This window comes from Canis lupus, chromosome 35, assembly GCF_048164855.1.
Source record: "Canis lupus baileyi chromosome 35, mCanLup2.hap1, whole genome shotgun sequence".
In the NCBI taxonomy this organism is placed as follows: domain Eukaryota; kingdom Metazoa; phylum Chordata; class Mammalia; order Carnivora; family Canidae; genus Canis; species Canis lupus.
This window is the reverse complement of record NC_132872.1, coordinates 20,589,029-20,602,339: the sequence shown is the minus strand read 5'-3', so window position 1 is coordinate 20,602,339 and position 13,311 is coordinate 20,589,029.

The following is a 13,311-nucleotide window of genomic DNA, read 5'->3' as shown; positions in this document are numbered from 1 at the left end:
TTTTAATTTATGGTCAGAAAATAAATTATCTAGGAAAATGTGCCATGTTTGCACTAACTTTTCAGGTACCCCCAGAACACCATCATGCATATCTGTGCAGATACGCCCCAAATTAGAGAATATCTCACAGAATTTTAATCAAGTTAATGAAAAGATTATTTGTTAACCTTTACATAATGCCACAATAATCCCATTTTTTTAATCTACCTTTGTTGTTTAATGAGAAATGATTATTTAAAAGATCTACACATGTTGATCGACCCAAAATGAGTATAAGACCTTGAATAATAAAATACAACTTTTATCATATTTTGAAGGCCAGTCTTCACTCTGAGAGTTGTTTTCGTGGGAACATTGACAAGGTACCGAAAATCCCTAGTAAAAACCTAAAGTCCACTTTTATAAATTTAAAAACCTATAGCAGTTTATTTTGAGGCAATCTTTGATATTGCTGCATTCACACAATAATTTCACAGCCGAGAAAAAGGACCTGTTAAAATCATTATTTCAATGAGGTTTGAAAAATTCTCCTCCCTGCCCTAAGCAATGGCAGATTCTTTATGAGGTAGCAAATTGTTTTTGACACTAAGTCAAGCCAATGTTATCTTGGAATAGAAGTACTGTCTACCTTGGGAAAATCCACCTACCATACTAGATTGGTCTAAATCTCAATATGAGTCATATCATATCCTTCTTCAAAAACTTGGATGATTCCCCTTCATCTAACAATTAAGTCCATGCCTCTGGAATAATACATTAGGACACAGTATGGGAGCATGGATAACAAAGGCCTGACTACCATGAACTAATCAAATAGACATTTTGTTTTTCTCAATGTACCATAAAGTCCAGGAGTAAGTGAAGGAAAAGCAGAATGGCTCCAAAATGCTGGACTGGATTGAAGGTTCTTTCCATTTACTCATGGAATTTTCTGTCCTCACAATTCTTGTGTCGTGATTGCAAGACTGCTACTGTGCCTTCATCATTGCACCCATAGTCCATGCAGGAAAGACTGGGAGGAAACTGTCATGTGGCCCAGATATCTCTCTTGGTCCCACTGCCAACCAACAAGGACTAGCTCATAGATTCTCCTCTACTGCAGCCTCCATGCCTCCACAGCACAACTTCACTTTCCAGTCATGATCTTGCTTCACATTTCCCTGAGGAACCTGAAGCAAGCAACAGAAAATCTTGATAAACTTCCATTACTACATCTTCTCACCTACCTTCAAAACTAGATAATGTCCCGAACTTTCTCACAAGATCTTACTCCATGTCAACAACCAGAGAGTATTGCTCACTAACTTTCCAGTCAACAAAGAAACATATTGTCATTGCTTCATCTTAGTTAAAAAAACAAACAAAACAAAACAAAAACACATCTCTCAAGCCTCATCCCTCTTTACTTTAATAGCAAAATTGCCTGAAAGAAGGACTTGTGTATAATAACTGTTTTCAATATTTCTCTTCCTACTTCCTCTGAACAACAATTAAACCGATTCTAATTTCTACCACTCCACCAAAACATGTCTTGCAACCAATGATCACATCAGCAAATCCAATGGGCCGTTTTCTAGCTAGTACCATAGCATGCATTTGAAATAGTTAACCTCTCATCTTCTTCAAAATTTTCTCCACTTGACATCAGAATATTCCATTCTCCTGCTTTTCTTCCTACCTCACTATTTCTTCTAAATCTCCTTTGCTAATTCTCCTCCCCAGCCTGAACTTTTGACATGGGAAAGCCCCAGGACTTCTCCTTGCATCTCTTCTCTTCTCTCTACTTACATGCAGTCTTTTGACAACCTTCTGCAGTCTCAATGCTTTAAAACTGTCTTTACGCGGACAATGTCCAAGTGAATATCTTCAGTCAAGATTTCTCCCTTGCCTAAATCCAAATGTCACTTTTACAGCTCTGTGTGAATGTTAATAGGCAACTAAAATGTTAAAGGTCCGAAACCAAGTCCCTAATTTCCGCACCTTAGAAAAATAAATAACTAACAAAAACAGAACAACCAAAACCCAATATATCCCAAATCTTTTGCAACTGCGTTTCTCAGTGATTAATTGTAGCATCCTATCATTAGTTTAGAACACAATCTCATAGTTTTCTTCAAATCCTATGTTTCTCTTACCACCTATATACTGTCTTTCAGCAAATTCTGTCTTCAAAACACAACATATCCAGACTCTGACCACTTCCTTCCACCTTCTCTTCTACCACCCTGGTCTGATTCCCTAACATGTCTCACCTGGAGACTCTAATAACTTTATAACTTGCCTCTGCCAACAATTTTGATCCCTTACAATCTACTATCAATACAACAGCCAGAGACATCCTGTAAAGAGGATGTCAGGGCTTGTCATTTCTCTGATCAAAGTTTCCAGTGGCTTCTCAACTGACAGAGAGTGGAAATGCCTACAGAATTTTAGAGCATATACCCTCTGAATTCTCCTTTGTCCTTCCTTCCTTCTTTTTTCTTGAACATACTGGACACATCCTGACTCAGAGTATCAGTACTTACTATTCCTTCTGCTTGAACTCCTCTTCTCCAAAATCAACAAGGAATGCTTTATCACCTTTAAATTTTTGCTCCAATAATAAGACTCTCCATGACCATCCTATTTAAAAATAAAATGCTTTTCCTACTTGGTTTTTTCCACATAGTACTTATCATTGTGTAACATAGTATATATTTTACATGTTGTTGTGTTGAATGCCCTTTTTTCTCAACAAGCTCATCCAGATCGCAGATTATATGGTTTTTTTTTCTTCTATTACTGTATCTCCAGTGCCTAGAACAGTACCTGGCTTAGAACAGATACTAACAAATACTTGATCAAATAAATAAAACACATGAAAAGTTGGCCACCCCCAGAAGTCTTGAAAATGTACTTTTTTTGAGCATGTCATTGCTGTGAAAAAATCTGGATTACATTTGTAAGGGAAATAGGTTGAGATGGGTACTGTGTATACAGCCAACAGAGTCTTCCACACACAGTGTTCTAAGAAATGGCCCAAGCCTCTTCTTCTAGAGGAGATTTAGATGCATTAGCAACTTGCCCTTCAAGAACAAAATGTAGTGGATATTTTTAATATCTATTTCTGAACTTTTGTTCCAATTCTTTTTTGTTGTTGAAATTCACTCTCTAAGAGAAATCTTCTACCTTGCATAACATTCTCTACTTCCCTTTCTAAAGAACCCATATTCACATATGAAAATCCAGTTCAAGTATCACTCTTGGGACAGCCTGCCCATTTCCTCTATGAGACTTTATGAACCTTTAATATACATGCTTCTGTTACTGCACCCATAGTACTATAACTATTATTTCTGACTTCTTAACTATAAGTTGGTAAGCTACATAAATACAAGAATTTCTTCTTTTTATTAATTTCTTAATTTTTATTACACTACTTTTTTCTAAATATGCCTCATTTTCCCTAAATAAGTGAATACATGTGAATTTTGAAAGAATATTTTTAAAAAAAAATATGTTCGTTAGGCTAATCCTATGTTTAATACATAGTTTGAATTTAAATTTCTCTTTTCAGGGTTATTCAAGGCTTTAAAGTAAGAGGCGAATCATTTTTTTGTTTGCCTTTGCCCAACATCAAAATCTTCGCTTTTTCCCTTGTTGGGTCCTCTCTATGACCACTTCACTCTTCCCCCTCGACTATCATGTTATATTCACCTCCACTACTGCACTGCTTAGATCTTAAGCTCACAGAAAAGACTTAGAAATAATCTGATTGACTACATTAAGCTGAACTGGGCTAGGGGAAACCGAAAAGGCTGAAGACTGTATAGTTTTTAAAAGAATCCTAAGTTTATTGGGGACAGAGCTAGTTATTCCAATACCTTTCAACTAGTACAGTGCCTGGTACATGAAGTACATAGTAATATCCAGTATTTGTTAGATGAATGACTGACCAAGTGATTAAGTGAAATAACCATGAAATAAAAAACAGCACCAAGTACATAGGGAAATTCAGCATATGATAGTGGCATATCAAGGCAATAGTCATTGGCAGTGGAAATAACTGAGAAAAAACTTTAAAAAGACATATTGAAGCCAGTCTTTTTTTAAAAAAAAAAAAAAAACAAGGTCATGAAGCCAGTCTTATATCAAAATTCATTCCATCCATGAAGGAAATAAAAAAAAGAAAAACAAGGTAAAAAAATAAAATCTTGAAGTTCAGAGAAAAAAGTAGGTTAGTTTTTTTTTTTTTTTGCTTTGATACTTTCTATAAGAGAAGAAAAAGTAAACAAAGCTATTTTATTAGAAGGTGACAAATACTACCAAAAAAATGAAAGAAGGAAAGGATATTGAAATTACTGGATTATCCCTAGAAGAATAATCAAAAAAATGCTTAGGAATGGCTATCAATTTATATGTTATGGTTTTAAAAGTCACTTAATTTCCTTGTTTATGAGGACATAGATTAAAAAGTACAAAAGCAGACAAATTTTAAAATTTTATTATCACAGTTTTCTACAGGACTGAGGTTACCCTAAAACAAGGTGATTTTCTAACAATGGGAGGAGTCTCATCTTTGAGACATGAATCAAATCATCACAGCGATGTATATTGAGAAACTGACAAATATTGAGAAAGATGCTAAGGGAAGACCTGGTAAGCTGTTTCCCTCTCAGAAATTATTGGAGAACATCCTCCCTATCTATATAGCACTTATGGTTCCAAAATAACTCAAGAGAAAAATATCAAACTAACATATTATTGTGAAAGAATGACAGAACAAGGAGGTCTTCCTTAACCATCAATTTTGCCATTTTATTGTCTAACTAAAATTACTAGCTTCAATATTTTTAGCTTCTTTTCGTTGCAACAGTTGCAAACTATGATGCTGCTAAGTGGCAGCTTTTAATCTTACAAATATTTCAGTTTCATCTGGCTATCTCTTACTTGAATCTAAGTAAGTACCACCTCTGAAACCTAACATGCAAATGCAGTGATTTGTTTATAAATGTTTAACAACATTTGGTTCTGTGTGTGTGTTTAGGAGAGAGGTAGAGCTTGAATTTGTACCATTTGCAGATTTCTACAGTGCAAACACTCTCATCATAGCTGATTTTCTGGAGGCGGAAAGAGATATATAATAGGTTCTCATGAACCAATTCAAACCAGTTCCAGCACACCACTGAGCCAAGCTTTCCATCATCTGTCCACTTCACATGTTTAACCTTTTTACTATTCCAAGCCCTCTGCTCCTGTGCTAATCCCTTCCAGAACATCCTTTGCATGCTGACCATGTTCCCTGGGCCCATGCTGTTTCCCTCACTGGGATTATCAGGCAACCTGCTCTCTATCTATGTACTGCTCATAGTTCCACAGATTACCAATAGTTCTAAGCTCTATTCAACTTCACCTTATGTCACGTGATGAAGTTTTCTCTATTGCCCCATTTTTCAGTGGTGTTTTCTTCTTCAAAACTCCTCTAGCTCATATTTCTTAAGTACTCATGCATCCTTAAAAAAAAATAGAGTACTCATACATTAGGCACTGCATATATAAAACCAAGCAGCCAGAGACCATGTCCTCATAACATATAATCTTAAGACATGGATTGAGCAATCACAGCAATGTATGTAATGTACATTGTACAGTGTGATGAAAAACTGACAAATGTTGTGAAGGATGCTAAGAGAATACCCCTTAACACACGACTTGATCTCTTTTGGGGGATCCTGTGTTCTGCCTCTGTGTCACAGATATCTTATTTCTGAAAGTGTATTGCGTTCCTCAATTGCAGGGTATACATCTATTACATCTACAGGGGCTGTGCCTTGTCTCAGCATTATCTCTGTCCTTAGTATGTTTTCAGGAACAGACCTAGGACTTTAAAAGAAAAGCCTCAAGCTGACTTGAGCTGACAGCAGCTGATGACACTAAGAGGAGGGCAACAGGGACTATGGATCTAAAAGAATGTCAGAAGAAGAGCAGGGGCTGCCCAAGGACCCTGGCCAGACCAATCACGTAGGCTGGAGCAGAAAAGACTGGGTGGAACTACCCACGGAGCTGATAGCCAAGAATAGGTTAAATGAGGCTGAAGGGCACCGATGACACCTCCCTGAAGATCAGAGGAAGAAGACTTTCCACCCCTCATACAACCAGCTTTCCAAATTCACAACTCTAAAGTAGTCATTTTGATTTCTGTCCACAAAACCAGCATCCTAGAAAAACTGGATATTAACAAACTTACATCATTCCATTAATGATAATAAATCAGAAGGATCAGGGGCGACAGTAGGGTTTTAAACAATCAATAGGTGACTTCATAGTTAGAGGCATCTTCTTGACAAAGATCTATTGACTGAACAAAGCAGACCTTCCAACCTCTCCAACACTCACAGTCTCATTTTTAATATCCTTTATGGTTAGTCTAGCACAGAAATGTAGAAGTATTTAGGAAAAAAAAAATTTCATAGGAAATACCAGAAAGGGAGACAGAACGTAAAGACTGCTAACTCTGGGAAACGAACTAGGGGTGGTAGAAGGGGAGGAGGGCGGGGGGTGGGAGTGAATGGGTGACGGGCACTGGGTGTTATTCTGTATGTTAGTAAATTGAACACCAATAAAAAAAAAATAAAAAATAAAAAAAAAAAAAACCTTTAAAAAAAAAAAAAAAAAAAAAAAAAAGAAAAGTCCTGACAGCTTTTACAAAGAAGATTGAAAAGCAACAACAACAAAAAAACAATGTGAAATTACTGGGCTTCCTCTATTTTCACAGAAACACTTGATAACAAAGTTTAACCAATATGTAATATTTTCTTCCTGCCTTGGATGGATAACATGTATATTACAGATGAGATGACAATACAACTAAGATATTCTTAAAGACCAATTCTTCTTAGATTTAACATAGTCTACAGCACTTTTTCCTTATGAATTCGTTATGAAATGGATGTTGGAAGAATGTGAAATGTTGAAGAACATGAATAATTTAGTACAAGACTTTCAGGTAATTGTAACAAATTTAAAACTTTGCCCTCATCTGTCCAAAACAACTACTTTGAGAACCACTTGGTATGCCGCCAGTAGTGTCCAAACCAAGTCTTGGGTACATTTGCCAATATTGTTCTTCTTCTATGCTAGTATCAGTAACATGGTTCAAACTACTACAACTATAAAAACAATTCTGTCCAGCACTAGAGTAGCTTTATTTTATAATTCTCTTGCCCTGAAAAATAATTACTTCCACTATAAAAAATAATTTGCTACAAGTATAAAATACATAAAACATTAATATCTTTGTAATGAAGCAAATTGTTCTGGGTTTTTTGATTTTCTCAATCTCAAAGAACTAAATTAAACCTCAAGATTACCATTAATTTAATACCAAATCAAACTTTCATTTATAAAAACAAATGCTGAACATAAATAACACTTCCAGATGATCGTTATCTTTTAACATGTGCTAAATCTCTCAGAGTGCCCTGGACCCTTTCTTAGCTTTCACTTGTGCACAGAACAAATTATTAGATTCTAATATCAACATCTCAGCAGCAACCATAGTTTCCTTAATGACCTCCTTCTGCTATTTTCAATATTTTAATGCTTGGCTATCAAAACGTTAAGATTTCCCTGACTTCTTTTTATATTTTCAATGATACACCAAAGTCAGCATAAACAACCATTGTGGACTTAACATAGTCGCTTGTCCCCCTGAGCAAACATCAAACATATATATATGTTTACTATGCCACAAACATATATATACTATACCATATTACGTTTTGTTGCCAAATCTGAGATGGTTTGACTTCTGTAAGTCTTATTTTTTCATTCGTTTTAGTTTAGACAAATGGTTCTTAAATGTTAGCATATATCAAAATTAGTTATAGAGCTTGTTAGAACACAGATGGGTGGGCCTTGACCTTTTGATTGTGCCTGGAATAAGACCCAAGGGTTTCCTTTCTAACAAGTTTCTGGGTGACAGTGCTTCAGGTTAGGGCACCACGCTTTGGAAGCCACTGACTTAGATGATCACAGAATTTCATTCTAGGATAACCTCTGCCACCCACTAGCTGCATTTGATCAAATCATTCTTAGAGAAAGTTCACAGCAATAACTGACACTCCAATCTGAGAATTAATTAATTTTCATTTATTTTTCAATCTTCTTTCTATAGCCCTGCTGGAAGGATATTAAAAAATATTCAGCTCAATCATAAACAAAGACACACCAAGGATTTTATATTTCAACAGAAGAGGAATCAATGAGTGTACAACCTATTGGTTAAAGGTCAACAGTCAGAGGACAGTGATTATCACCTTTTTTTGCAATAAAGAAATATAAGTGCTAAGAGCTGAAGGGACTTACCAAAGTCATTTTAAAAATTTCAAGTGGTATTTAGAAGAGGTCCCAATCAGCATTCCTTATTTGTCGTAATCACAGGATAATGCTGCCTTCTTTGGGATGACATCAGTATCTCCCTATTTCTTTATTTTGATACTTTAAAAGATACCGTTTTGGAAATACTCTGTTTTCATGTTGTGATTTTAAAGAGAATTTTACCTAACGCCAAACATGAAAATGTTTTAAAATGTTGGCCATGCATATTATTAGAAATAGATAATAAATGAAATTGTTGCGATAAAATACTTGCTCACATGAGGTCTACAAATACAGAAGGGCTTAAAATAAATACAACAAGAACAAATTCATCTTCATCAAGTGTTAGCCAACCAACTGCCCAAGGCTGCAAAGGCCTCGAGCCCTTCACTCCAAGGAGCTTTTATGAAAGTTAAGCCACCTCTTAGGACAAAAGTATCCTCCCCTGTGGCAGAGATAATACTGAACTAGGCAAGCTCTAAATTCATCCAAACCCAATAAACCCATCCAAACGTTTATTGTTCACATGATAGTCTAGCTAGAAAAAAATTATTTTTTTGTTTTTTTCTCTTTTAATTGAAGATTGCAATTAGTCTCAAATAAAGAGCAAATTTTTAAAAATGATTGCTCTGACCACATACCTTAAAAACAGACTCCTTCTGCAGTGAAGTGATTGGCCCTAAAGTGAATCTTATAATAAAAAAGAAACAAATACATACTTCCCTTTAAAGTTATTATGCACTATAAGAATGATAAACAATAAATGTATAATAATTTTTAAAACCCTGCATAAGTTTATTATTATTGTTTGTTAACATTTACGGACAAATATTTTTTTTTTCCTGGAAAACCATCAAACACTTCCGAAGTATTGTATTGCTTTTTTCCTCTCTCTTCCATACACATGTCCTTTTTTCTCTTCTATTATGTCAACTTCAAAATAATTATGCAAGAAGATTTAAACTGAAATTGCAGCCAATCGCAAGCCCAGAAAATACTCCAATTGCTAAATTCAGACATCCGGGTAACTTCAGTAAAGGGTGTTCACTAGGAGTCAGGTAGCTCAAATATTTATTACGGATGTCACATCACCTTTATATAAATACAGAGCATTGTCTCAAAGCAATTGATTACAACTATGTGTCATGAAAACCACTAAGCTGTTTTCTCATCGAAACAGATACATGGGGCACCTGGGTGGCTCAGTCGGTTAAGCATCTGCCTTCAGCTCAGGTGGTGATCCCAGGGTCCTGGGATCGAACCCTACATCAAACCCCCTGCTCAGTGGAGAGTCTGATTTTCTCTCTCCCTCTTTCCCTCTCCCTGCTCATGCTCTCTCTCTCTCTCTCTCTCTCTCTCTCAAATAAATAAAATCATTAATAAATAAATAGATACATGAACATTATGTTTAATTCTTACTTTCAAAATAGCTTATCTATTTGTGAACTCTAAGGCCAGAAATAATCACTAGTGTTTCTCCTCACTAGATTTTCCAAATATAAATATTAGTCATAGACCTTTTCATTATGAGATATTAAAATATGTAAGAGAGATGACTTCAAAATACACACTGACCTCTACTTACTTGTACTATGTCAATTCATGTTGGTCAGCATCATTTATGAGGAAAGCAATAAACTTGGTCATAGAATTCAGCCTACCATTGTGGCTAGGGAAAAAAGTAAAACTCTCCATCCTAGAAAATTCTCTTTCTACTTAGCATTAGATTTTCTATCATGGACATTTTTACTCTAAAAAAGTGCTTAGATTTTAGAAAACTTAAGCACTTTTGGGGGGACTTATACTTAGCTGTTATTTTGAACAGCATTTACAGTAAGCCAGACACGCTGGCAACTTGAAAGTCATTTTGGTGACTATCAGCCCACTGTAAAAATTGAAGGGGGTGTGGTTAACTGAAGAAAAGAATTTAATTGAAGATTGCATCATTCTTAATGCATTAAGATCAAAATATAGTATTGATTTACCTTTATAGGTGAATGATAGATATTCCATAAATTATTTATATAATCGCCTCAGATTTTCATTATTCCTTTATGGATTCCACATTTAGCAATTATCATGCTGGTGAGGAAGATAAATTTTAGCTGTTTTTTTTTTCCCATTCTTCGCTGAATGAAACAATCTCATGAGGCAGGTTTGTCTCTATCCCTTTGTAATCTCTCCAGGCCAAACATAGGAGAGATGCATGTTCTCACTGGTAAAGAATACAGCAGTCAGGGGCTCTCTGTCTGCTGCCTGCCCCCAGGTATGTGCAACATGCTCGAATGTTCTCACAGTTTGTTATGGGACAGCCCACCTCCTTCATAAACTATGTCATTACTTGGAAATCCATTTACATTAGCAACTAAAAGATGATTTTCTATAAGGTGAAATATCATGAAACAATATCAGTTTTTTGAAGATTACTGACTGATAGGAAAATTCACAAAATATAAAATAAAAACTGCATGCTACTATTTTCATAAGGTATAACCCTAATTATTTCTCCAAATGCACTAAAAAATTAGAAGAGGGATGTCTGGGTGGCTCAGTGGTTGAGTGTCTGCCTTTGGCTCAGGGAGTGATCCCAGAGTTCTGGGATCAAGTTCCACATCGGGCTTCTTGCATGGAGCCTGCTTCTCCCTCTGCCTGTGTCTCTGCCTCTCTCTGTGTGTCTCTCATGAATAAATAAATAAATAAATAAAATCTTTTAAAAATTAGAAGAAAGTATAGGAAGATGTTACAAGGTGGTTTCCCTTATTTATTGATTACGATAGATTTTATTTTCTTAACACTTTAGTCATGGTGGTTTTAAAATTATTATTATTTTTGGAATAAACATTTTAAAGTACCATCATAAGAGGAATGACCTCTGGAAGGATCAGAAGAAGCAGGGGACTACATTCTTACTCTCTCTCACACCGTGTATAATTTGTGGCTGCCATGGCCTTGTAGAGGTCAGCAGGAGCTCTCAACAGACACAGAGTAAAGGGAGTAAGTGTGCCAGAGGGGAAGTAAGTTTAAGAACTGAGACCCATCAAGAAATGGACACAGAAATATAAGGCAGAGAAGAAAAGGAAAACAGAAAAGGTGATACTTTCAAAAATATGCATGATATTTTTAAAATTTTACATATTAAAATTATGTCACCCATGTAAGTATTAACACAAATAAAAAGGTGATGATACTGGACACAAAGTGAATGATTAAAATTATGATTTTATGATAAGCTATGACTTGAAGCAAGAGATTAAAACCACTATTTGAGAAAAAAAAAACCACTATTTGATAAAAGTGTTTGTTTTCAGAGTCCAACAACTTTCACTTTTCTTAGTTTTTCAATTTACTTTAAAATCATGGAATAGGATTAAAAGAGGCATTTAATTACTGATCTCCTTCAGTTTCCCTATGTGTTATTGAATGTTACATAGGAAAAAATTAGACAAAAAAATTTTCATCTGTCTAAAATATATTATTAGAAATTCCATTTTTTAAGGTAGGATTTATTCTGACTTTTGTGAAATGCTCTGATACACAGTGCCCCCCAATGATTGAAGATATGCTAAAGACAGACATTTATCTATTCAATTTCTAAAGTAATCAGAATTCATAAACAAATTCAAGCCAAGGCTTATCATTAAAATTCCATAAGCTAAATATTCAAGATAGGTCACAATCAGACCCCATTAGACTGTGGCCTTATTTCTTGTCACTCATCATTCTAGAAAGTGAAGTAAGATTTCTGCTAAGTTAAAATACAAAAAGACTTTGGGTTTTTTGTGTAAAGATAATATTCCCATAAGTACAATAATAAAATTATAAATGCATGCTTTGGAAATTGAGCTTTTAAAGGTAACTATATAAAACTTATTCCAGAAGATAGTAGGTTGTAATAGCTGTATCAAAATTAAGCTTAAACATGTTCACATGATCTTTCTTATATAGCTTTTGACACTAGTACAAAACTACACAAAGAAAATTGTGATTTCAACCCGCAATCAAGCTTGGCAATAATATCCAAAGCAAAGGGGAATTAGATTTAACTAAAGTTACCATTCTTTACCTCAAATTTGCTACTTGACTGAAAACCTCTTGAGGGGAAGAACTATATCTAAATCATCATTCCATCTGTAGCTACAGCAAGATGCTCAATAAATATTATCTAGTAAATTCACTTGTTTCAATTCAGTTCACATTTAATAAATATTGAGTCTAGGATAGGCTATAGCGATACAAAACAAAGTAGACAAAATATGGATCTCAGCATAATTGAAGTTATTTTGGCCTCAATGTCCACATCTGAATAAAAAAGATACTGGACTGTATGATTCTTAATGTTCTCTCCTGCCCTAAAATACAATGATTCTACTACACTATCAATTATTTATCTTAAAAAAATACAAAGCCACATTATTATCAGCTTTAAATTATCTCTGTTAGTGGTAAAAAGTAGTACAGGGTATTGGTTTAAAAGCATGAAAATTGAGGTCAGACAGCCTTGAGTTTAATCAAGACAGAGTAATCACACAGTAATTTAAAAAGGGAACATTCGATATAATGAATTATTAACTATAATGAGGGATTAAAATGAGATATTGGCTAATAAAAAGTAAAGAAAACTCTAAAAATATATAGCAATAACAGGTATAAGGAGCAGTCACTACCCCTAGTGCTGAGAGAAAACACCTTTCCCTGCCCCACAAGGCTGAGATACCTTGTAGGAGAGGGCATAACCGTGACCCACTAAATGGCAGAGAATTCGCAGTGGTGCCTAACTGTCAGAAATTGCTGGAAATATGCTCTAAAGGGCCTGTCCACAGGGAGATGCCTCTCACTACCAAACCACCCAAGTGGAAGCTGTTGGCAGCTAGGAGCTGCTGGTTATCATGCCCTGCAGGAGCTGGATGCTTAAGAATCTCCCCTACAGATGCAGGAGTTGGGTGCTGGACATGC